Below are 25,766 nucleotides of genomic sequence, written 5' to 3' on the forward strand. Positions count from 1 at the left end.
TTCTTAATAATGAAGTGATATGTACCTAACAGGAAAAAAATCACACGCCTAAATGTATATGCACCCAATGAGGGGTCATAAAAATATTTAAAACAATTGCTGATAGATTTGAAGAAAGACATTAATAGTAACACAATAATAGTGGGAGACTTCAACAATGCTGTCATCCCTTGATAGGTCAACTAGGCTAAAATGTACAAAGATATACTGACTCTGAAGGAAGAAATGAAAGAGCATGAACTAGTAGATATATATGTACATATATATAGAGATATCTGTATATTGATATACATATATATTTACAAAATATTATGGCATATATGTGCATATATGTCATATATATTCCATCCCCTAAAAGCTATATACACAATCCTCTCCAATGTACATAGTATATTCTCCAGCATAGACCGCCGGTAGGCCATATAACAAATCTCTATAAAATCAAGAAGATAGGAATTGAATCAACTATCTTCTCAGATCATGATACACTGAAAATAAAAGTGAAATACAGATAGACACAAAGAAAATCTTTAATAATTGGAAATTAAACAGTTCATTACTGAAAAACAAGTGAGTCAGAATCAAAATCAAAGAGGAAACTAAGATTCCAGGAAACAAATGAAGACTCATATTATCATAATTTGTAAGACACAGAAAAAGCAGTATTAAGAGGAAAATTTATAACTTCACAAACATTTATCAAGAAAGAAAGAACCTACATAAATAACTTAATGGTAGAGCTTAAAAAGTTGAAAAATGATCAACAAAATGAACCAAAAATAGGCAGGCAGAAGGAAATAATAAAGACTAGAGCAGAAATTAATAAACTGGAAACACACACACACACAAAAATCCAAAAGATCAATGAAAGCAAGAGATGGTTCATTAAAAAATAAGACTTAAGTATTCTGACGGTGACACCCAGACAGCCAATCAATCTTTGATAAAGGGGAAAGAAATGCAAAGTGGAGCAAGGAAAGCCTCTTCAACAAGTGGTGTTGGGATAACTGGTTAACATGGAAAAAAAAAGTGACCTCATGCCTCTCTTTAACATCATGCACAAAGGTCAAATCAAAATGGATTAAAGACCTTGATATCAGACCTGAAACTATAAGATGCATAAAGAAAAACAAGGGCAGAACACTCCATGACATTGAGACTAAAGGCATCTTTAAGGAGAAAAACACCACTGTCCAAGCAAATAGAAGCAAAATATAAACAATTAGAACCACATTAAACTGAGAAACTTCTGCACTTCAAAGAAAACAGTGACTAGGATTCAAAGACTACCCAAGAAATGGAAGAAACTATTTACCCAATACCCATCTGATATAAGATATATAAGTTACTGACAGAACTTAACAAGAAAAAAATATAACCCCATCAAAAAAAGGGGGGAGAAGAAATGAACAGACATTTCCTCAAAGAAGAAATACAGATATCCGAAAGGCACATACACAAAAATATGCTCTACATCACTAATATCAGGGGAATAGATATAAAATAACAATGAAATATCATCTCATACCGCAGAGATTGGCATACATCACAAAGAACAACCAGTGCTGGCGTGAATGTGGGGAGAAAGGGACTCTCATTCACTGCTGGTGGGAATGCCATCTAGTTCAGCATTTCTGGAAAAACTATATGGATATTCCTAAAAAAAAAACCTGGAAATTGATCTTTCATATTATCCAGCAATACTACTCCTAGGGATATACCCTAGGAACATAAAAAAGACATTGTAAAAATGCCCTTTGCACTCCTATGTTCATTGCAGCTCTATTTACAATAGTGAGAATCTGGAAACACTCCAGGTAACTAACGATAGATGAATGGCTAAAGAAACTGGTATATCTACACAATGGAGCTGTTAGGCAATATGAAGCCATGAAATCTGCTTATACTTTGCTGAGTGAACTGGGTCAGAGGGAGAGGGATAAACATAAAATAAACTCACTCATTTCTGAAATATAAGAAAAATAAAAGACAGTATGACAATAAGATCCAGAGACAATAAAAATGAAGATCAGAAGGACCAGTTCATGATAGTAAGCTTGTCATAAAGAGCAGTTGAGTACAGTTAGAGTAAAGAAGGATCTCTTATGACAATAATAGTGTTTTATGGGTGACATTGGTGGCAAGAAAGGAACACTGGTAAAGGGTGATGTACATTCTATAATTGAAACCCAACTATGAATAATTTTGTAACTATAGAGCTTAAGTAAAGCAATTACATATATATTTTAAATAGCTTACTTTAGATTTCCCAATTGAGATACATATTGCTTTCAAAATCTTTACAGTTTAATATATTATAGCATTACCATTACCACACAAAATTAGAGCAAATAAATGTAATATATTATTTTTTAAAATACTTAATTTTACTTCCTATACATCCAGATAATAATTATTCTATTCAGTAACATAATTGATGGATACATGTTCATCTTCTGCAGCCTGCAATCCAAAAATGATTTGACTTGTAGACAAATAAAACTTTGAAATGTCATGGCCTGGAAGAATAGTCTGAATGGTTTAGTACATATAGAAATAAAATATTTAACATTTTTTACCTGAAATGTATAAATAATTACTATTTAGAACTAAGCAAGCTTTCTGAATTTGCAACTTCAAAAAATCAGCTGACATACACATTTCTTTTCCAATTTTTTTTAAAAAATGCTTCATTGATTTTAATAATCTCAGATTTAATTTTTGGAATGAACTCAGTTGACTTCTTTATTCACATTCTATAGATACTTTTTATGAAGAGGAAGAAAGAATAAGGAAAAGAATAAGAATAAGAGTACAGGCCGGTGTGGGGTGTGGAGGAAGGACACTTGGAATATTGGTCATGGGAATGTTGCACTGGTGAAGGATATATATATATATATATATATATATATATATATATATATATATATATATATATATATATATATATATAAAGAAAAAAGAAAAAAAAGATAAGATGAGGCCTCCCAATTCTTACCACAGGCTGTGTTCTCTACACTGACTGTATATATAGAAAGAGGGGGTACAGTAAATGCACCCCATATACACCCTCAACACAGGTCCTTTTCCTGGTCTAAATTGTGAATTGGGGGACAAAAAAAAGAATAAGAAGAAATAAGGAAGAAAGAATAAGCAGAGAAGAAAGTATTTTACTTTTCTCTTGGCGATCCATATTTCTTTAAATTGATGCCCAACATAAGATCTGACCACAGTAAAACTTTTTTGATGGAAATATTATGCCACTTACACTCATATCTTTGTTCATTGACAATATAATGTGTTCCAATAAGATTTCAATTGAAATTTTCATAGTGGATCATTAGTAGAGATGTTTACTTATATTTTTTTATTTGAGGAGGGCAAAAACAATAAATAGGAAAGACCTCCAAATTAAGAAATTTGATTACATTAAAAAGTAAGAGCCTGCAGGTTTTTTTTTTAATTTATTGTAACCAATGTGAATTACAAGTCTTCTGCAGTTATATTTAGGGTACATAGTGACGGTGAATTAAGGCCGTTCCCACCACCAATGTTGTCCTCCCTCCATCCCTATTCCCAGCATGCATTCCATACCTCCCCCCTTTGTTCCCTAGACTGCTAGTGTAGCCATAGCCAATCCCTTTTGTATATATCTTGATATAGATTAGGTATCTTGATGACTTTAGGTTTGCTCTTGGTACTATCCACTTTTTTTTCTTCCCCCTCCATTTGTGAGGCAAAACAAGATGATAAAGCCCTGTGGGAAAAAGAAGATGCTGGGAGGGTCTGTCTAGGATCTATCAGTATTAATTTAAAAGGAGAAATGGGAAAAAAAGAAAGAGAAAAAGAAAATAAATAAATAAAAATAAAAGAGAAGGAAAGAAAAGAAAAAAAAAACAAACAGGCACTGACTGACAAAAAACATGACAGCAAAAGTAAACATCAACTAGGTCTTTAATCCATTTGTATAAGATATGAGATATGGATCAATCTTTAAGTTCTTATAGGTGGTTATCCAGTTGTTCCAACACCATTTTTTGAAGAGATTGTCTTTGTCCCACTTCAAATTCTTGGCTCCTTTGTCAAATATTATATTTGGGGGTATGTCACTGGATATTCTATTCTGACCCATTGGTCTGAGACTCTATCTTTGTTCCAGTACCATGCTGTTTTGATCACGATGGCTTTATAATAAAGCTTCAGATTATGTAAAGAAATGCCACCTAGTTTCTTGTTTTTCAGTATGGATTTAGATCTTTTGTGGTTTTTTAATATGAACTTTATAATTGATTGTTCCAAGTCCTTAAAAAGTGGTGTCTGAATTTGGATAGGGATTGCATTGAATCTATATTGTAATTTAGGTAAGATAGTCATTTTGATGATGTTGATTTTTCCTACCAATGAGGCAGGGGATTTTCTTCCATTTCCTTAGGTCCTCTTCAATTTCTTTCTGAAGTGTTTTGAAGTTTTCATGGTATAGATCTTTCATGTCTCTTGTCAAGTTAATTCCTAGATACTTGATATTTTTAGATACTATTTTAAATGGGATTGACTCCTGAAAGTCTTTTTCCTCTGCTTCATTATTTGTATAGAGGAATGCTACTGTCTTTTGTGTATTGACTTTGTAGCCAGTCACGTTGCTTTTATTGGTTTATCATTTCTAGGAGTTTCACTGTGAACTCTTTAGGGTTTTCGAGTGGTCCTCAAACTATGACCCGCGGGCCACATATTGTGTTTGTATCTGTTTTGTTTCTTCATTGCAAAATAAGATATATGCAGTGTGCATAAGAATTTGTTCATAAGTTTTGTTTTTACTATAGTCAGACCCTCCAATGGTCTGAGGGACAGAGAACTGGCCCCCTGTTTAAAAAGTTTGAGGACCCCTGAATATCATCTGCAAAAAGAGATAGTTTGACTCCCTCTTTCCCTATTTCATTCCTTTAATTCCCTTCTCTTGTCTGATTGCAATTTCTAGGATTTCTAAAACTATGTTGAATAAGAGCAGAGAGAGTGGACAGCCTTGCCTAGTTTCTGACATTAGTGGGAATGCTTTCAATTTTTTTTTGCCATCAAGGATAATGCTGGCTGTGGGCTTTTTATAGATAGCTGTAACTATCTTGAGGAAATTTCCTTCCAGTCCTATTTTGCTGAGTGTTTTCATCATAAATGGGTGTTATATTTTGTCAAATGCCTTCTCTGCATTGATTGATTTGATCATGTGATTTTTGTCTTTTTTGTTGTTGATGTGCTGTATGGTATTGATTGACTTGCATATGTTGAACCATCCTTGCATCCCTGGGATGAAACCCACTTGGTCATAGTGTATAATCTTTTTGATGTATTGTTGGATTCAGTTTGCTAAGACTTTGTTGAGGATTTTTGCATCTATGTTCATTAGTAAGATTGGTCTGTAATTTTCTTTTTTGGTGGTATCTTTGCTTGCTTTGGGAATGAGTGTGATATTAACCTCATAAAAGGAATTAGGGAAGATTCCTGTTTTTTTGATGTTTTGGAAGAGCCTAAGAATGAATGATAGTAATACTTCTCTGAATGTGTATTCTGCTTTATGAGGGTTAAGGGCCCTATATATGTCCATTCATTAGTCCTAATTATTCTTGTTTCTCATTTAGGGCTCTATGTCTTTGCTAGTGAACCTGTCTAATGGGGATAATGGAGTATTAAATTTCCTGCTACTATCACATTTCTTCCATATGTTTCTATAGGTTTGTGAGCAAATGCCTTATACATATTTGCTGGCTCTACATTTGGTGCATAAATGTTGATCAGAATTAACCCAGAGTTAGAGTCTTGGTCCAATGTTCACTGATCAGTAAATAGTGAGCTTCTTTGTCTCTGAGTACTTTCTTGAGATTAAATGCAATTTGGTCTGATATTAGAATGGCTGTCCCAGCTTTTTTTTTCAATTGGCTTGAATAATTGAATTCCATCCTTTTATTCTTTTTTGCGGGGGGCGGGTCATATCTGGCAGGGTGTCTGGGGTTACTCTTGGCTCTACACTTAGAAATCACTCCTGACAGGCTCAGGGGACCATATGGGATGCCGGGATTTGAACTACCAACTTTCTGCATGCAAGGCAAATGTCTGACCTCCATGCTATCTCTACAGCCCCCATCCTTTTATTTTAAGCCTGTGTCTATCCTGTTCTTTTAGGTGTATTTCTTGAAGGCAGCATATATCCAGTTTTGGTTTTCTGATCAAACCCTCTACTCTGTGTCTTTTAATGAGGAAATTTAATCCATTGACATTTACAGAGATTATTAACAGAGAGGGTTGTTGTGTTATTGTATTATGTAGAGTGGGATGTTGTTACAATTGGGTGTTTGGATTGTGTAATTCATTTTTGAGTAGTTCATTTAGAGTTGGTTTGGTAGTACAAATTGTGCGAGTTCTTTCTTGTCTGAGAATGTTTTTAATCCTCTTTGCCATATGAATGGGAATTTTGCAGGGTAGTGGAATCCAGATTGGAAGTTTCTTTCATTCAGAAGTTTAAATATGGCATTCCACTGTCTTCTTGCTTGAATGGTTTCAAATGGAAAATCTAGTTTAATTCTTATGTTCCTTTCTTTGTTTTTTTTTTCTCCCTTATTTCTTTAAAGAATTTAACTTTCTCTTTGTTGTTTACCATTTGGATAACTATATGTCTTGGTGTTGGTCTATTAGGATCTATTTTATTAGGGACTCTTTTTGTCTCTTGGATGTACAGGTGTCTCTTTCCAGAGGATGGGAAAATTTTCTGCTATTATTTGTTCTTTCTCACTAATTGTTTTTTCCTTTCCCTTTTTTCTCCCCTTCTGGTATTCCTACAATTTGTAGGTTATCTCTATTGTCTGCGTTTATTAGGTACCTGACATTTTCTTCCAATATTTTGTTCTTGTTTCCTTATTGACTTCCTTGTCATTGTTGATTTGTAGTTTTTCTTCAAGTTCCTTTATGCGCTCTTTCAACTGTGTAATTCTGCTATTATGGCTTGCTACTATGTACTTTATTTTCTGCAACTACATTTTTATGGATTCTCTTATCTTTTGTAAAAGTTCTTTGAGTTGATTGAATTGTTCATCTATCACTTTTTTGATTTTAGAGGCTAGTTATTCCTTGATTTCTATTGCTAAGACATATATTGCTGCTTTTAGGTCCTCATCTTTGGGCTCATGCATTTTGGTCGACTTGGAAACTTGCTAGGATTTCTTTCCATTTCCTCAGCTGCTAGTGTCTTTCTTAGTTTACCCATATTTCTTTGCATTAAGTGGCTTTGAATGTAGAAATTTTGGGTTGTTTAATAAAGTGTCCTGCTGTACAGATTGTATTAGAAGTGGTCAGGGGTATATTCAATTTTAAATTTACTTTTCCTATTCGAGTGAGCTTGTCTAAGTATGATATCGATATTACAAGTTATCTAATTAATTGTCTTGCTATTCTGTTTTATGGGCTGTGAATTATATGAGGGAACTGAGTGTTGGATCTGAGTTGCCTAGAACTATATGTTGTAAGTTAGAATGTCTCATGCATCAGCTTAGTCTGGGGGTTTGTTGGTATGGTGCAGGGTGCAGGCACACCTGGCCTGCAGTCATGGCGTCAGCAGGGAGTTCACGTGGTCTGGGGTAGGAGGTGGGACACAGACTCACCTGGCCTGCAGTCCCAGTGTCCAGGTAGAGTTCACACGATATGGGGTAGGAGGTGTGGTGCAGATGCACCTGGCCTTGTCCTGGTGCTTGATGAAGAGTTCACAAGATTTGAACTGCAGTGTGGTTTAATGTTTGAAAACTTTTTAATTCTTTTTATAAAACTTCCCTGGAAAAGACCATGATTTAATTTGAATTATCAGTAACTAGAATAACAGAATATGGAATGAAATCACCTGTTTTCTCATTGGTTTTTCTCCCTTTGAATCAAATACCCTAGAGAACAGTCATAACAAGGATACAATTCACTGGGAATCCATAGCTTAAGGGGTTCCCTTTGTCTCCATTCTTTCTCTGAGATACCAGAAGTACAAAGGAATGCCCTCTCTGAATAATATATTTCCTGTTAGCAGTTTACTTTTAATATGATGTTAAAAATATAGTTACAGTATCCAACACGTGTTCAGGTGAGAAGGAGTGAGGCAACTTGGGTTTCTTGAATATACTTTATACATTAGAATCTGCCAAGATAATTTTATTTAAAGTTCTTTCTACAGGCACCCCAAAGAGTTAAAGTATAGTAAGGTTTACAAGCTTATCCATTGTCAACCACCAGAAGACAGAGATGGGATTAGAATCCCAGAGGCTCAGCCATCAATATTAAGATCCTATGGAATAGTAAAAAAAAAAAAAAAAAAAACTCCACCCTAGGCTCCATCCTATGACATGTGCAAAGATCACTAGCTACAGAGGACTGAATTTATCATCCACGATGGAGTGGAAAACTTCCAGACATCATAAAAAACCTAGGGGAGAGTAAAAGAGTATGTATGGAGTCTATAGTTATGCCCACAACAGTATACTTCAAGGGCAGAGAAACCATGTATCTCTTAGGCCAGGGGAATTCCCTTTCTAATCTCCCCAATTTTTACTGTGCCTATGCCAAAAAAACAAACAAACAAACAAACAAACAAAAACCAACAATGCACAAATGAAAAATAAATTTTGTAGTTGTTGTTGCATGTTTTATTTTCTTTTATTTCCTTTGCCCCCCCCCACCCCGTGCTTTGATTCATCTTTATTTCAGGACCGTGGTTAGTGTTTGGTTGTTGTCTATTGCTGTGGTGCTCTTCAGGTTTTTTGTTTGTTTGTTTTTGTTTTTTTTTGGGGTCTTTTGGATTTGATTTATTGTATTATTTTATGTTTTCCTTCCTTTTCTCCTTTCTTTTCTTAAACTGATTTTTATAGTCTCTAGAAGGACTCCCCCCGTGTTTTGTTTGTTTAAATTTTTGACCCCCCCCTTTTTTTTTTTTGGTTTTTGGGTCACACCCAGCTGCGGTCAGGGATTACTCCTGGCTCTACGCTCAGAAATTGCTCTTGGCAAGCTCGGGGGACCATATGGGATGCCGGGATTCAAACCCCCAACCTTCTGCATGCAAGGCAAATGCCTTACTTCCATGCTATCTCTCTGATCCCTTAACCCCCCCTTTTTTTTTTCTTACCTTCAAACAGAACCACATAACATGAAGCATCTTGTTCTGCTCACAAATTGAGGGGAAAATAATGGAGGACACCAAGATCAAACAGTCGTATAGACATCGAGTAGAAATAAAAATTGATCAGACTTAAACACTAAATCCAAAGCCAACTACAACAGAATCGATACCCAATGTACAACAAGCTAGACACAGAAGGGACCACTTAGACTAGCAGGCTGGGGGGCAAGAGAGAGGGATATAGGATGCATGCTGGGAACAGGGGTGCAGGGAGGACAACATTGATGGTGGGAATTCCCCTGATTCAATGTCACTATGTGCCTAAAATACTACTGTGAATGATTTGTAATCCACTTTGATCAAAATAAAAATTATTAATAAAAAAGAGACAATTATTAAGGACCAAAATAGTAATAAAAGTGAGCAATTTCTATTTTAAAAATAAAGATTAGGGGCCGGCGAGGTGGCGCTAGAGGTAAGGTGTCTGCCTTGCAAGCACTAGCCAAGGATCAGGACCACAGTTTGATCCCCCGGTGTCCCATATGGTTCCCCCAAGCCAGGGGCAATTTATGAGCACTTAGCCAGGAATAACCCCTGAGCACCAAACGGGTGTGGCCCGAAAAAAAAAAACAAAAAAAAATAAAGATCATATCCCCTCACTTACTCCCCAGCAGAAACTGGTTGGTGCCTCACTGCCATTATACATTAAATGCTTGTACTGTTTAAAAGGGTAAAAGTACAAAGACTCAGCCACTCTGTTTTCTTGATTTGATGCAATCAATTGAGTCCATTAATAATCCAAATGTTGCCATGAGGTCCCCCTCCTCCATCGAGGTCAGGAGTAGGAGTAAGAAGAGTGAGAAAACACCAAAAGGTCAAAACAAGGAGCTGCATCTACAGCAGGAGACCAAATGTAAGAGAAGAATCTAACCTAAACCCAGACTTGACTCTTGAATTTAAATACCTTATAATATGACCTCATAATATGACCCTAGTTTGACTTGCAAGCACCTGCAGATATCTTGTCTGAACAGAGTCAAGAATAGTCCCTTACAGTCATGGGATATTATCCAACCCAGCCATTCCCTCCCACCCAGTATTATTTGCTCAGCTTTCACTTCCTCCCTAGCTTGTAGGAAATAACAAATGACTTCAAAGGTTGACTCTAGTCCTTCAAATAAAAAATTAAATGGTGTCATATTACATAAAATTAAAAAATTGCATTATCATGGATAACAGGAATAGAAAACTACCTATGCCACTTGTAAAGTGCTGCATTACCCTGATTTTAAATCATGTTGTTGAGACCACCAGGTTCCTCATGGATAAGATCCTTAATATGCGTTTTCTAAACTAAGTCTCATGACATCGTCTAGTACAAAGCAATGATGTGACCTTGAGTGAATCATTCATATTTCTGGGCCTGCCTGCCTCTAACTCTGATTAAGAGTTATCAATACATAAATTTAAATATACAAGAATATGCCAAGAGATGGAATAGATAAGATAGTGAGCCACATTGAGGGGTATATTATTTTTCTATATAAGTTGATGGGAGGAAAGTAGTATGAGCAAATGGGAGAATGTCTAGTAGATGTAGGAAAGACAAATTCAATAAACAGTTTTCAAGTATTAGTTTCAAAATCAATGTCTTTCTTCCTTTGACTATTACTGTTTTGTGGTAGCTTAAGAAGCTATGCTCTCCTCCCTGTGTACTTCAGAAAATAGACAGGATAACAGGAAACAGCTTCAGATTCCATCGTGATTATAGCTACTTAAGTTTGACTTATCAGATACTACCTCAAACAGATGGTATGTAACATTTGATTAAGGGCTTATTCTGGAAGCTTAAAGAAACATTTCCTTTTTCTTAATATAGAAAATATGCAGAGAAGAAAGGAAATATGCTGACATTCCTACCCATGGTCCACGAATATCAGAGCATCTCAATGATTGTGTATATCCTAAATGGGTTTGTGCTTATTACAGAAGCCACGACCAAACTACACCATATTGACATGCTGGAATTTTGGTGAAGAAAGATATTGCAAATCACCCCATGCAAGCTCTTTATTTAACGTAAATGTTTACAGAGAGAAATAAATTTATTGTTCATGGTCTTGTTGGTTTTGAACTTCAAATTCGTCCCTCACACTAGACTTTATATATGTATATGGGAGGAACATACAAATATGTCAGCTCCATAATTACCGAATTAGCACCAATATGTGATGAACAATTATCAGAATTTGAAGGGGCCGGGCGGTGGCACTACAGGTAAGGTGCCTGCCTTGCCTGAGCTAGCCTTGGACGAACCGCAGTTCGATCCCCCGGTGTCCCATATGGTCCCCCAAGCCAGGAGCAACTTCTGAGTGCATAGCCAGGAGTAACCCCTGATCGTTACTGGGTGTGGCCCAAAAACCAAAAAAAAAAAAAAAAAAAAAAAAAGAATTTGAAGCTGATGAATAATGCCATACAAGTCCAGTTAATGAGCCAAAAGCTTGGTGCTTCAAAGCACTTAACATTAATCAGCATTTGGCTTCAGTTTGTGACAAGTATTTTCAAAACATCACAGACAATTACAATATTCTTAGCTTTGCTGAGTGTAAATACAATATGAAAGAAAGTAGGGATTTCATAAATGGCAGCCTCCAGAATGGAAATAATGAGTCCCAGGGAGAAAGTACAATGTGTTCATCTGTCTGGCAGCCAAATGTAATTTAGGAACCAATGAAGTCACTGAGAGATTGCAAAGTGAGCCTTGAGCTTGATGAGGATGAGAAGGCATCTTTTCCCAAAAGCAAAAACAGAACTAGCAGATAGCACAGACCTATAATGCCATTAGAGAGGAGGTAACCTGAGAGCATGTCTCTTTCATGCTTTGTCCAAGTGTATCACTCCCACACAGATCACCTACCCAATTTGATTGCCAGTAGTATGACAGAGGGGAGAAATTCCCCAGGAACACATTTGGAGACTGAGATGATGGGAAAGTATCAGAAACAAACAAACAAGAGTGGTTGGTCAGAGGATAGTACCTAAGCTCCATGTTCCTGTGTCTCCAATTTCCTGTCTAAGATCTATTGGTTATCTGTATTTATCTATCACCTACCTCTACATATATATATACATATACATATACATATATATGTAATTTGTCTATCTAAAGAATCAGGCTAACATTAAGTTCTTTGAATGACTGAAGCTTTCTTTATTGACAGGACATCCAATAGCATTGCTCATCAGTTAGTATTTTTTGTTTGTTTTTTCTTTCATTTTGGGGCCATACCCAGTGGTGCTCAAGGTTTACTCCTGAAATCTCTCCTGGCAGTGTGTGGGAAACCCTATGTGATGCAGGGTATCGAATCCGGATCTGCTGGCTGCTATACTATCTCTCCTCCCGCTTCATCAGTTAATCTTATATTTAAAAAATATGTTAATCAAGTACCAGTCACTAGTGCTCAGGCCATTAAACATTAGCATATATTGAGAAATCATTATGCCAGAAACAATCCTGGAGACTTTTCCTACAATCTCATTTACTCATCACATGACTTTGAGATGATAATATCGAAATGATATCAGCCAGAGCATCTGATTATCCATAGTGCACTATTCTAGACAGTAGGGATTCAGCAGTCATTGAATAGGCAGCCCTTCCACTCCTCTCCCTTAGGCAGAAACATAGTAGTTATCCACTGCTACCAAACTAATCTCCCCAAAATATACTGGCTTGAAACAACAACAAAATGATGAATCAGAAGTTTTAGGATTCCTTGAATGGGGGCTGAGATCTTCATGAATCTGTAGTCAAAAGGCAAAATGGCTGGTCTAAGAGGCTCTCCCCCTGGGACCTTTCATCATTATTCCATGAAGTTCATCTTCCAACAGCTTTTGATGTTGCTATAATGGCAAAGGTAGGGTATTGAGAGAGACTAGAAATATCCAAATGTTCTTGAGACCTCAAGTCTTCACATGCTTAGTCAGTATCTATTCTGTAACATTCTCTTAGGCAAAGAATTCATTATAGGTGCCACCAGAGCTGTACAGCAAGGGAGAAAGGATGAATAGAAACAAGAGTCACATACTCACCTTGGAAAGCCCAGGGACATAGAAAGAGAGTGCTAATTCCCTGAGTCTCACTGGGTCTAAGAAATGATGTTGCTAAAGAATTCATGAAATTGCTTCAATTGAATGTTATTACATTAATCCAGTGAGATAAGTCAATTTATCAATCTCTACTCTCCATATGAGGAAATTGAGAATGAAAGAGGCTTTAAAAATATGTTTAGTGAGCTAGAATGATAGTACAGCAGGAAAGGTACCTGCTTTACACGACTGACTGGGGTCAATCCCCAGTGGCCCGATATGGTCCCCTGAGCCAAGCCAGAGTGATCTCAAAGCACAAAATAAGGAGTAAACCCTAAGCACCATCACATGTGGCTCAAAAACAAATAAAATGCCTCTGACTTATAGATAGGATTGGAGATATAGTACCATAGGTAAGACATTTGTTTTACAGACATCTGTGTGTACTGTGACCCTGATATGAATCCCTGGCACCACAATATGGTCTCATAAACACTGTAAGGTCACTTCGGAGCACAAAGCTAGAAATAGCTCCTGAGTAACCTTTAGCCCAAAGTCCCACCCACTCAAAAAATATGGAAAAACAGACATCAGGGAACTTCTACCAAATCTTGTGTAACCAATACACCATGTCTATCCTAACCTTCCCAGTATGGCTTTCCAAATGTCCAACAGTCAATTCCACACATAAGAGAACTGAAGTCATTATTCCCAGAATTTGGAAATCAATGGCTGTCTTTATTCTTCTTTCTTTAAATATTTTAATTAAAACTAATATGAATTATAAGTCTTTCACAATTATATTTCAGGTACATACTGACAGTGAGTTAGGGTTATTCCCACCACCAGTGTTGACTTTCCTCCACCATAGTTCCCAGGATGCATTTCAAACCGCTACCCTTAGCCCCCTGGACTGCTAGTGTAACAGGTCCATTTTGTGTATAGCTTGTGATAGTTTGGGTCTCTTAATTCTATTGTCATTATATTTAGTTTGGGTATTTAGATCTGACCATTTTTTATTCCCATGAAATGCTCTTGAGACTGCTTGGCCCCTGAGCCCCATACACTTTTTTTCTTCTCTCAATTGGTAGGAGGACATAGAAATATGAGGTAGAATAAGATGATTTATGTTCTATGTTCTGTAAAAAAAATGTGTGAGCCCCTATCTAGAAGTAATAAATAAAATTAAAAGAAAAAAGAGGGAAAAGGAGGGACAGATGTGGCTTTTTCTTTTTACATAGGCATAGTGGATATTGGGGAAATTAGAAAGAAAATTCCCTGGGCCTAAGAGATACAGGGTGTCTCTATCCTTAAAGCATACTGTCATAGGATCTATTACAGACTCTGGGAATGTAGTTGTCAAATCCCAAGATCTTTTTTTATGATCCCAGGAAATGTTTTGTTCAGCAGTGGTTGTGATAGTCAGTCTTTTGTAATTAGAGATCTTGTTTTTTGCACAGATCCTAGGACAGAGCATCTTCCAATTTAACCTCACCACTAGTTGGTGGGGTAGGGCAACCTGCCCTTAAATCAAGTTGTTGCTGTTTCCTCTTCATTAGTGTGTCAGATGAACGAATCTACCTTGGATGATATTCCTTTTTCTGATGATGCCTTTCTACCTTCAGAAATTGTGAAAATTTTATTTTATTTTTGTTGTTATTGTTGGGGTTATTTTTGGTGGGTCACACTCAGTGGTGCTTAGTTCTTATGCCTGGCTCTAAACTGAGGAATCAGCCTGGTCTTGCTCTGATGATCATATGGGTTGCTGGAGATCAAATCCAGGTTGGCCAGGTATAAAGTAAGCATCCTACCCATCTCTTTGGCCCAAGAACTGTGAAAATGTTTTGGAAACCCTTCCCTGATCTTCAGTAATAGACTTAAAGTATTATATCAGTAAGAATCTCTTCACCCTTTGTCTGATGCCACTATTGTAGCACTCAGCACTATCTGATCTAAATTTATCCTCTACTGAAATTCAAGCTCTTTAAGTCAAACACTACATCTAAGATTGTTTGGCCTATAGGCCCTACACACTTCCAGGTAAATGCAGGCATCATAGAAGAAAGTGATTTTGTTTACAACTTAGCATACTTTGAGGATACTGGAGAGAAAAATGGCCCAAATATTCCAGGATTATTAGAAGAGGCTGATTTCAACAATGGTGATGCCAGACATGGGTACAGGAGACTGTAGAGTTTTGTTTCAGACTTGGATATAGGTTGATTATTGAACTTACAAGTAGAAATTTTAGACTAGAATATGGTCTCATGACAAAAGTCAAGATATGAGTCTAAAAGGTCAAATAGGTTTGACAAAAAAAATATAACCACTACTAGGGATATACCCTAGGAACACAAAAATACAATTCAAAAATCCCTTCCTCTCACCTATATTCATTGCAGCACTATTTATAATAGCCAGACTCTGGAAACAACCTAAATGCCCTTCAACAGATGAATGGATAAAGAAACTGTGGTACATATACACAATGGAATATTGTGCAGCAATCAGGAGAGATAAAGTCATAAAATTTTCCTATACATGGATGGACATGGATTCTATTATGCTGAGTGAAATAAGTCATAGGGAGACAGATAGATGCAAAATAGTCTCATCCACTCACCTATGGGTTTTAAGAAAAGTAAAAGACATTCTTGCAATAATTTTCAGAGACAAAAGAGAGGAGGCTGAAGTTCCAGCTCACTCCATGAAGCTCACCACAAAGAGTGATGAGTGCAGTTAAAGAAGTAACAACATTGAGAACTATCATAACAATGTGAATGAATGAGGGGAGTAGAAAGCACATTTAGAGTACAGGCAGGGGTGGGATGTGGGGAAGGGAAATTTGGGACATTGGTGATGAGAATGTTGCACTGGTGAAGGGAAGTGTTCTTTACAAGACTGAAATCCAACTACAATCATGTTTGTAATAAGATGTTAAATAAAGATAATAATAAAAAAGAAGAACCTTCGAGGGCTAAGACTTTTATCAAAATATTGAGAAGATAATGCACAAGAAGAGATGAATGAACTCCAAAACACAATCATGTTAAAAGCATAGCTGAAGGGTCAAAGCTGTGGCACAAGCGGTAGGGCATCTGCCTTGCATGCACAAACCTAGGATGGACCGCAGTTCTATCCCCCAAATCAGGAGCAATTTCTGAGTGCATAACCAGGAGTAACTTCTGAGCATCACTGGGTGTGCCCCCCCCCCAAAAAAAAGCAGAGCTGTTGGGCTGAAGAGATAGCGGAGCAGTAGAGAATTTGCCTTACATGCTGCTGACCCAGGACAGACCCAGTTCGTTTCCTAGCATCCCATATGGTCTCCTGAGCCTGCCAGGAGTGATCTCTGAGTGCAGAGCCAGGAGTAGCCCTTGAGCACTGCTGGGTGTGAACCAAAAACCAATTAATCAATCAATCAATCAAATAAATAAAGTTTTAAAAAAAAGCAGAGCTGAATAAGGATGCAAATATATCAGCAAGATTTTGCCAGGTAGTGAACTTGGGCTGTATGCTTACCTGAATGATCATGCAGACCATGAAGAACAATGAAAACCAGAATTAAATTTGTGTTTTGTCTAAACTCTAAATTTCAGGCAAAAATTGATAAGGCAAAGATATAAATTAGTTATCTATGAGTTAGTAAATGAACATGTGATTTCTTTACCCACCTAAAACATACTTTTAAAAAGTTCACTAGAACAGAATGTATTAGCTTATGAAAAATAATGATGGATTTATTTCAAGCATGCATGGATTCAGGACAAAAAGAATTTTCTTATGTCTCCCCTCTATGTCTTTCTCTCTCTCCTTCTCTCTTTCCCTTTTCTTCTCCCTCTCCCTCACTCATTTTTTCTCATTTCGGGTTCTCTTAAATGTTCGGCTCATGTCTTTCAACATGCAACCAAGATAGATGATAGAAAGCAACTCCACCCTTCCTCATCCTTATAGCTCATACTTTCAATACTAAGAAAATATTTCCATTAAATGTCAAAGAAAGAACCTGATTGACACTTTCCTACCAGTCCTCAAGCCAAGGTAAGGGATCATTCCTGTTACGTATGTGTTATAAAATTACTGCTGTAGTAATCTTGCAGAGCTCCCATTAAAAAGTAATTTTATTAAACAAAGAGGAGGAAGAATGCTGGACAGACAAAACCATATAATTCTCTTCCAAAATCATTTCCATTTTTGTTCTGTGTCCTTAGTGAGACAGCACTCAGAAATTACTCTTGGCAGGCTCAGGAGACCATATGGGACACATGAGACACATGAGCTGATTGATCATTCAACTGGGAATATTTGCTTGACTCATTGCCCATGTTGCCCACTACTTGTTTTGCTAGTAAATAGCCTTTGACCTCTAGACATACTCCAGGCAGAGGAATATAATGAGGTCTCAGGCCAGTCAGTTATAAGGCTCATTGCCCCAGCAATTGTATTCAGTTTCCTTATAATTACTTTCAATTGAGATTGATATTTGACTCTGTCCCTATTCCTTCCTGAGATACATCTTGGATTTTCATTCTCTAGGCTATTATCTTAGACCTGGAATATTACTTTATTCTCTTCTAATGTGGCTTTGTTACCAAACTCCCATGATGGTGTCTGCTCTTTCATTGAGTAGCTATTGTGCAAGAGCTCTCTAAAGCTGCATACGGAAACCTCTTCACTAGCCAACTCTTCTTTCTATTACCCACTGGTTGAACCAGCCCTGTGCTATGTCTGGAGGCTGATTCAGACTCTAAGTCCTATTTCCTTCTGGCCATTTCCCAATTATGATAACGACTAACATCTCTAAAAAATCCTCCAAAGTTTCCTTCTATGCAGGGTAATCGGTTCTCTAAAAATAGCATTCTTGGATGCTCCCAAACTGTAGTCACTCCATTTTAAACATTTATTATTCTCTGTAGAATCATGAAGAATCGAAAATAATAATGAACTTCTTCACTTTTTTAATGCAATTTTTCAGTGGGGTCTTATAAAAACCTTATATTGCTGTGCACCAAAGTATTGAATCTCTCCTATAACAATTTCTGCATTGCTTACAGATCTCCTTTTCCCAGAGATGTCAGAGCTCTCTTTCTAGGATCTTATCTATAAAGACTTCTTTCCTCTTTTTTTTTTTTTTTTTTTTGGGTCACACCCAGCAGCGCTCAGGAGTTACTCCTGGCTCTGTGCTCAGAAATCACTCCTGGCAGGCTCAGGGAACCATATGGGATGCCGGGATTCCAACCACCAACCTTCTGCATGAAAGACAAATGCCTTACCTCCATGCTATCTCTCTGGTCCCTTTTTTTTTCTCTTCATTCAGGGAAAAAATAAATAGCTTATATATATGTACACATACAAATAGACTCTCAATTCTCCATTAATTTGATAAACATGCCTGGACATGAATTCCATAGAAGAAAAGGCGTGGGTTCAGGTTGAACAAGAAGAAGCATATCACTGAAAAATTATTTTTTAATCTGGGAATGCACTACCAAGACTCTTGATATGTGTTTCAGATATGTGTCATGTATCATTTCATAACATCTCAACTTCACCTCCAGCCACTGTTCTGGCATTGAGTTATGTAGTTCCAGTCCAGTTCCCCCTGGGCAAATATGACAGTGTGATACATAGATGACCCACTTAATACTTCTGTTTTTTATGTCTTCCTACTCTTGGGTCAAGTTTCAGTATATCCATGGGCACTTGTTGTTTGTCACTAACATTTTACAACCGAGAGGTAAGATAGTCCTAAGTGTCATGTGCCTATTCTTGAACAAAAGATAAGAGAAATTAATAACTCATTCTTTAGTCTTCCAGGAAGTTTTTGAAACAATTTATAAGCCTCCTCAGGAAATTATATCCCAAGGTATAACGAAAGTGGGTACATCAGTGTCAAAACAATAACTCATTTATATATGTTGTTCTTTCCTTCCCTCTCTATCCCTTGCTCCCCACTCTTCCTAAGATTACTCTTTAAATAAAATATGCAGTCTGCTTTCTTGAAAACCCAAGTTAAGAGAATGTCATATCTTATCCATTCAATGAGAATTAAATAATATTTTCTCTTATTTTTCATGATCACTTCTCAACCTACTACTAGCTGTTCAGACATATAAAGGTATGCATACTGTATTATGTCTTACATTGAAATTGTTTCATATGTGTAGAAATTCAGTCATAAGCATCTCTTTCTCCTTTAACTCTGTCAGTCAGTTAATAAACTTCCCCTAACTGAATTGCCACCTGAGGGCAATTGGACCAAGCCTATATAAGGCTCCAAGGGAAAATTCTGACTGCTGTTGCTGCTGCTGCTTTTCTTGCTCCTGTTCCTGTTCCTCCTGCTGCAGTGCTGGGTGGCTTGCTACTTCTGACTCTCTGTATGTCTTTTGCTCTTGTTCTTTGATTCTAACTCTGGCTGACATCTTGCCCTCACTCTAACCTTAGTTATCTCTCTCTCTCAGTCTAGGAGGCTGGCTGGAAGGCCTTGACCTACATACATTTTCTCTATTTTAACCCCATCCCTGACCATTTCACCTTATCCCCAACACATATAAACAAGGAACATTTATTAATAAAAAAGTTACTAACTGCTTTCTTTCTGTCAGGTATTGGACCAGGTTTGGGTATAAAAGATGAATACTTATTTCCTGTTCTCCAAGAATTTAAGTTTTTGCACTAGCTTTTTGCCATGTAAGCTTGATCAAGGGTTAACCATGTTCAGAATTTAGGAGATATTAATAAAAGTAATGAGTTTGAGAGACATGTCCCAAGTCACCACCATGTTTACTCATCTACCAATTCCACAGACTCATTTTATTCTCAAGAGAGATGTAAACCAAACAACAAAAAAAAAATCATGGGTCACCAATCTTGCAGCTGAAATCTGGGACACTTTCAGGAGGAGGGAAAGGCCAAGTCCCTGCCCTGCCAAAGCCTTGAGTTTTGCACCCACAATCCACACTTGCTGCCATGTCAATGGTCCAACTTCACTGCTTTACCACTGATCTCTATAGAGAACCTTTCCCAGGTATGTCAGTATTTGGGCTGAGATTTCTAGGGTTTTTATTGGAGTGAGTGTGGGCAGCCTCCCTACTACTTTTCTGTACTTCCAGAAGGCCTGTTAGTCAGGCATGCCCCATACTGCTGCCATGTCTGGCACAGAATTTGGAATTTGACCACCTCCAAAGTTTTCAATATTGACACTCTAGTAGTAAGACACCAAATTAGATGTCAACAGAGCATCGAAGCCACATAAGGTTAACAAACAAAACCAATAACAGAATAATCAACTAGCAACAAGTAGCTTATAAACTTTCAGACAATGACTTAATGACTCCTATTGCAAGATAAAATAATTTCAAAAAATATCTTCTGCTATTTTTGTTATAATTTCATTACCACTTAGTTGTAAGCAAAAAAAAATATTTTGTGTCTGCAAAATGGAGGCAAGCATAGAGATTGGTATACATAACAAAGAACAAGAACAATCAGTGCTGGCAGAAATGTGGGGAGAAAAGAACTTTCATTCACTGCTGGTGGGAATGCCGTCTAGTCCAGCCTTTATGGAAATCAATATGGAGATTCCTCAAAAACTGAAAAGTGAGCTCTCACATGATGCAGACATAACCACTACTAGGGATATACTCTAGGAACACAAAAACACAATACAAATACCTTCTCCACACCTATATTCATTGCAACTCTATTTACAATAGCCAGAATCTGGAAACAACCCAGATGTCTGACAATAGATGAGTGGCTAAAGAAACTGTGTACATATACACAATGGAATACTATGCAGCCATCAGGAGAGATGAAGTTATGAAATTTTCCTATACATGGATGGACATGGAAACTATTTGCTGAGTGAAATAAGTCAGAAGGAGAAAGACACAGAATAGTATCACTCATTTATGGGATTTAAGAAAAATAAAAGGTATTATTGTAATAATACACAGAGACAATAGAGATGAGGGCTGGAAGGTCCAGCTTATGGTATGAAGCTTACCACAATGTACAGTTAGAAAAATAACTATACTGACAACTATCATGACAATGGTAGTGAATGAGAGAAATAGCATGGGGAAGGAAGAAAATGGGGGCATTGGTGGTAGAAATGTTGCACTGGTGAAGTGGGGTGTCCTTTAATATAACTGAAGCCCAGCTACAAACATGTTTGCAATCATGGTGTTTAAATAAAGACATTAATTAAAAATAAATTAATTAAACACAAAATGGAAGCAAGCATGGGGTTGTGGGAATCAGGAAACAATAGTGGAGGAAATTATACACTGATGGTAGGACTGATGACAGAGTATGTAATGGCAGAAACATATGTATTATGAGAATATATGTAAACCATGGTGCTTAAGTAAAGTAATACATTTTTTAATGATTCTTGAGTCAGGGAGTATTTAACACCTAAAAATAGCTAGTCAGGTTTTATACAGTGTCCTTTTTTTCCCTGCAAAGCTCCAAGTTTGCTTGCTTGATATGAGTGTCTCATGAGAAAATTGAACCACATATTACCAAGACAGAATGTAAACCTCTGCACACAAACAACCATAAAATATCTGCTCCCTATCTTTGTGTAGTGCATTTATTACCTTTGGTACTATTGTTAGAATAAGTTAATAAAACTGATATTTCTCTAGTAAGATTGACAAAGATGAAAGAGACAAGTTATCAATATCAAAAAGAAAATTAAGACTTTCAAAGAAGGCTCTTACCAAATATTTGAAGCTCATAAGAACTTTTATAAAATGTAAAGTCAGCCATGTCTGCTGCATTCATCACCAATAATCACCACTTTGCCTAAGCCCTGCTTCACCACTCCTCTGTAATTCTCTGTAGAGATGCCAATATGACCAAACTCAAGGTAAGCCAGTATTTGGGCTGATATCACTAGGACATTTTTGTAGTGAGTGAGGGCACCCTCTCCTGACTTCTTGTACTTCTGAGAGACCTGGCAGCTGAGAATACGCTCCATAAAAACTGCAATAACTGTAATAGTGTCCTATGTATCAATTTATAATTTATATGTATTATAAACAGTATACATTTATAAATATATAATTTAATTAATTTATATGTATTAATGTCGTTATCCCCATAGGAACACATCAACTTAAATGCCAAGTGCACTCAATGTCACTTAATGTTCAGAAACAAATGAAATAACAGAACGGTCAGCTAGCAACAAGAGCTTACTAAACATTCTGACAATGATTTAATGACCTCTTAGAGGATACAATGATTTTCACATATTTGTTTGTCACTGTACTTCTCTCATTTTTCCTTTCTTCTTTATTCTTCCTTTTAAATAATTTTGCTCTCACTTATCTGGAAACAAATGTATTATATTCAACTATGTCAGCTATGTGATACATTATTCGTTAAATAAAGTAAATTAAAAAAAAAGAAGATTCTGAGACTGTTGAGGTGAACTGAGAACGTTGAGGTGAACTGGAATATAAAATGGAGACCTGGGCAGATGTTAGTAATTGAATATCTATTTTGCCCTAACTATGCATATTCTCCAAATACTGCAAAAAAGAAAGAATATTTTAAATTGTGGAAATTTCAAATTTTCATATTTATTGCCCACCAAGCAACAATTTAATGCCAAGTTTAAAAATTCTGCATGAACCTTAAAAAATTAAATACATTAAGTTGTAATAAATGATATATCCTTGAAAACTTCAAACTACTCAAATTTATCCAAAATAAAGAAGATAAGCTAAAGAATCCTAAAATGTTTTTTCCCACTGAGAAATAAGACTCATCTTAAATAATTAAAGACACATTCTATAAAAAGTAAATACTAAAAAGTATGGTAAGCATAAGATTCTGGGACTGGGGTGCCAGGTCTTCATTGGAAGGAAAAAAAAAAGCTCCACTTTTCCATATCCAGGGTAAATTTTTACTCTTCCCATTTCAGTGGATTTTTCCTTGCAGGTACTTCTCTGTCCCCAATCCTTTTGGTGCTCTCCTTTTGTCCCCAATGTGAAACTTTTGTACATTGGGCTTGAAATTCAGTTTCTGTGAAATTTAATCGGAGTTTTTGTCTAGATTTTATGTGATCCCAGGTAAACACAAATTCTCCTTATTTGACTATCATATCCCAAACCCCTCAAGTCAAAAATGTTTTAGTGTAATGGAAAAAAACCCTTTTCACCAAAACACTTTGATGTTTCCTGTGGAACCAGGGGTGGCACCTATTAAACCATTTCATCAACCCCTGTGGGACCAAGGGTGGCACTATTTTATCAATGGATTCTCATAGCAAAGATTAGTCACCCAACTCTCAGCTAAAGAAGCAAAAATAAAGAGGGTTAAGCAGCTATCCTAAGAACATCCATTTGTAAGTGGCTGCTCTGTGACCACTTTTCTTGCATATTCTATACCTGAAGTCATGAAATCAATTTAATCCTACTTGTTGCCATCTTTTTTAATTAATATTTAAACTTAATTCCACAGAGATTAAAGAAGTTGACTAAAAGTACTTACCATTTAGTAACAAAGAAATTATCATAAAAAGATCTTCTAATTTATACTACAGAGCTTATTATAGGTTATTTTAAAAAAGGGGGTAAATTACAAATGTGTTAATTGAAGTATCATTAGTTTGCACTTTGGCTTTGAATCATAATTGTCATGACCTAAATATATCAGAGCACAAGAAGGTTGCTAGCTCTGCTGGTGCTCTTGTGGAGAGTAGTGATGGAGAATTTAAAATCTAACCTATTTGTGAAGCACCAGGAATTTACATTTTGGGTTATTAGCACTTTAAGACTGAGTGCTTTCATTTCTAACAATTATCACTTAGAGGCTTATTTTTTAAATTTTTATTGTGACCAATAACATGTCTTTCACAGTTATATTTAAGGTACATAGTGACAGTGAATTAGGGCCATTTCCACCACCAGTGTTGTCCTCCCTCAACCCCTGTTCCCAGCATGCATCCCATACCTCCCCCCTTTGCACCCTGTATTGATAGTGTAGCCCATTCCTTTTTCATATAACTTGTTGTATATTGGGTATCTTGATTCTAATGTTGATGATTTTTAGGTTTGGTGTTTGGGTCTGATTATTTTTTATTTTGACTCAATGTTCATGCAACTGTTTGCTTCTGGTACCATACACTCCCCCCCTCCCTCAATTTATGAAGCAAACAAGATGGTTCAAGCCCTGTGGTTCTGTTCGAAAAAGGGGGAAAAACAAAACAATAACAAATAAAAACAACCAGGCAATGACAAGAAACACAACAATAAAAAAATAACAGTGAAAACAACTACAAGAGAAAGGGAAAAATGGAGGAAGGAGGGTTGGTGTGTCAAGGTTTTGAGTGTGTGTGCATGTTTTCATAAGTACAGTAAGTATTGGGAAAATTAGAAAGAGAATTCCCTTGGAGCAAGTGTTACAAAAGACTGAGCACCACAACAACGATGGATAGGAACCTCTAGAACCTAGAGACTCTATCCTAGACCCTGACCTATAACCTGCGCAAATACCAAAATCGCTAGCTACAGTGGCTTGATTTTCTCACACACAACCAAGAGGAAACTTTCCTGGCATCACAAAAGAGCCTTTGGGATGGGGTAATGAGTATATATGGAGCCAAGAGTTGATCCCATGATGGTATGCTTCAAGGATGGAGAAACCCTGAATCTCTTAGGGCACAGGAATTCCCTTTCTTCCCTAATGCTTACTGTGCCTATGCAAAAAAAAAAAAAAGTGGGGGGAATGCCAAACCCTACCACTCCAGCACCCATACTTTTTCTTGTTTTGTTTTGATTTCTTAGTTTTAGACTTTATTTTCCTTCTCTTTGCTCTTCCACTTTTCTCTTTCTTTTTCACACTTGTGGTTATTATTTAGAGTTTTATTTTTATTTTTATTTGCCGGGTCCATTTTTTTTCTTTTTTCTTCCATTTTTCTTTCTTTCTTTTCTTTTCTACTTTCTTTTCTTTTCTTTTTCTTTTTTTTTTTTGGTAGTTGTCACCAAATTTTTTCTCCCCTTTTTCTTATCCTTTTTATCTCCAATGAAGGTGGAATGGATGCTCAATCTACAACAAAATGTAAAGTGGAGACCAGTTGCACTGGCATACTGGGGGGTAGAGGAGGGAGATGTGGGATGCATGCTGGGAATAGGGGCAGAGGGAGGACACCACTGGTGGTGGGAATGACCCTCATTCATTGTCACTATGTACCATAAATGATGCAGTGAAAGATTTGTAATGCACTTTGGTCACAATAAAAATTAAAGAAAAAGAAAAAGAAATTAAAGCGAGGGGCCGGGCAGTGGCGCTAAAGGTAAGGTGCCTGCCTTGCCTGTGCTAGCCTTGGATGGACCGAGGTTCGATCCCCCGGTGTCCCATATGGTCCCCCAAGCCAGGAGCAACTTCTGAGCACATAGCCAGGAGTAACCCCTGAGCATTACCGGGTGTGGCCCAAAAACCAAAAAAAAAAAAAAAAGTTAAAAAAAAAGAAATTAAAGCGAATACAGAAGCAAAAAATAATTAAGTAATTAAGATGTATATAACA

General features: G+C 36.7%; 1 non-coding gene across 1 annotated transcript; it reads left to right on the forward strand.

Moving 5' to 3' along the window:
• Positions 1-2,981: 2,981 nt before the first annotated feature.
• On the forward strand, positions 2,982-3,119 carry LOC126023236 (small nucleolar RNA SNORA51). The gene has a single exon (XR_007500435.1). It is a non-coding gene; the product is annotated as a small nucleolar RNA SNORA51 (small nucleolar RNA).
• Positions 3,120-25,766: the final 22,647 nt, after the last annotated feature.

This window comes from Suncus etruscus, chromosome 11 (assembly GCF_024139225.1).
Source record: "Suncus etruscus isolate mSunEtr1 chromosome 11, mSunEtr1.pri.cur, whole genome shotgun sequence".
Taxonomy (NCBI): Eukaryota; Metazoa; Chordata; class Mammalia; order Eulipotyphla; family Soricidae; genus Suncus; species Suncus etruscus.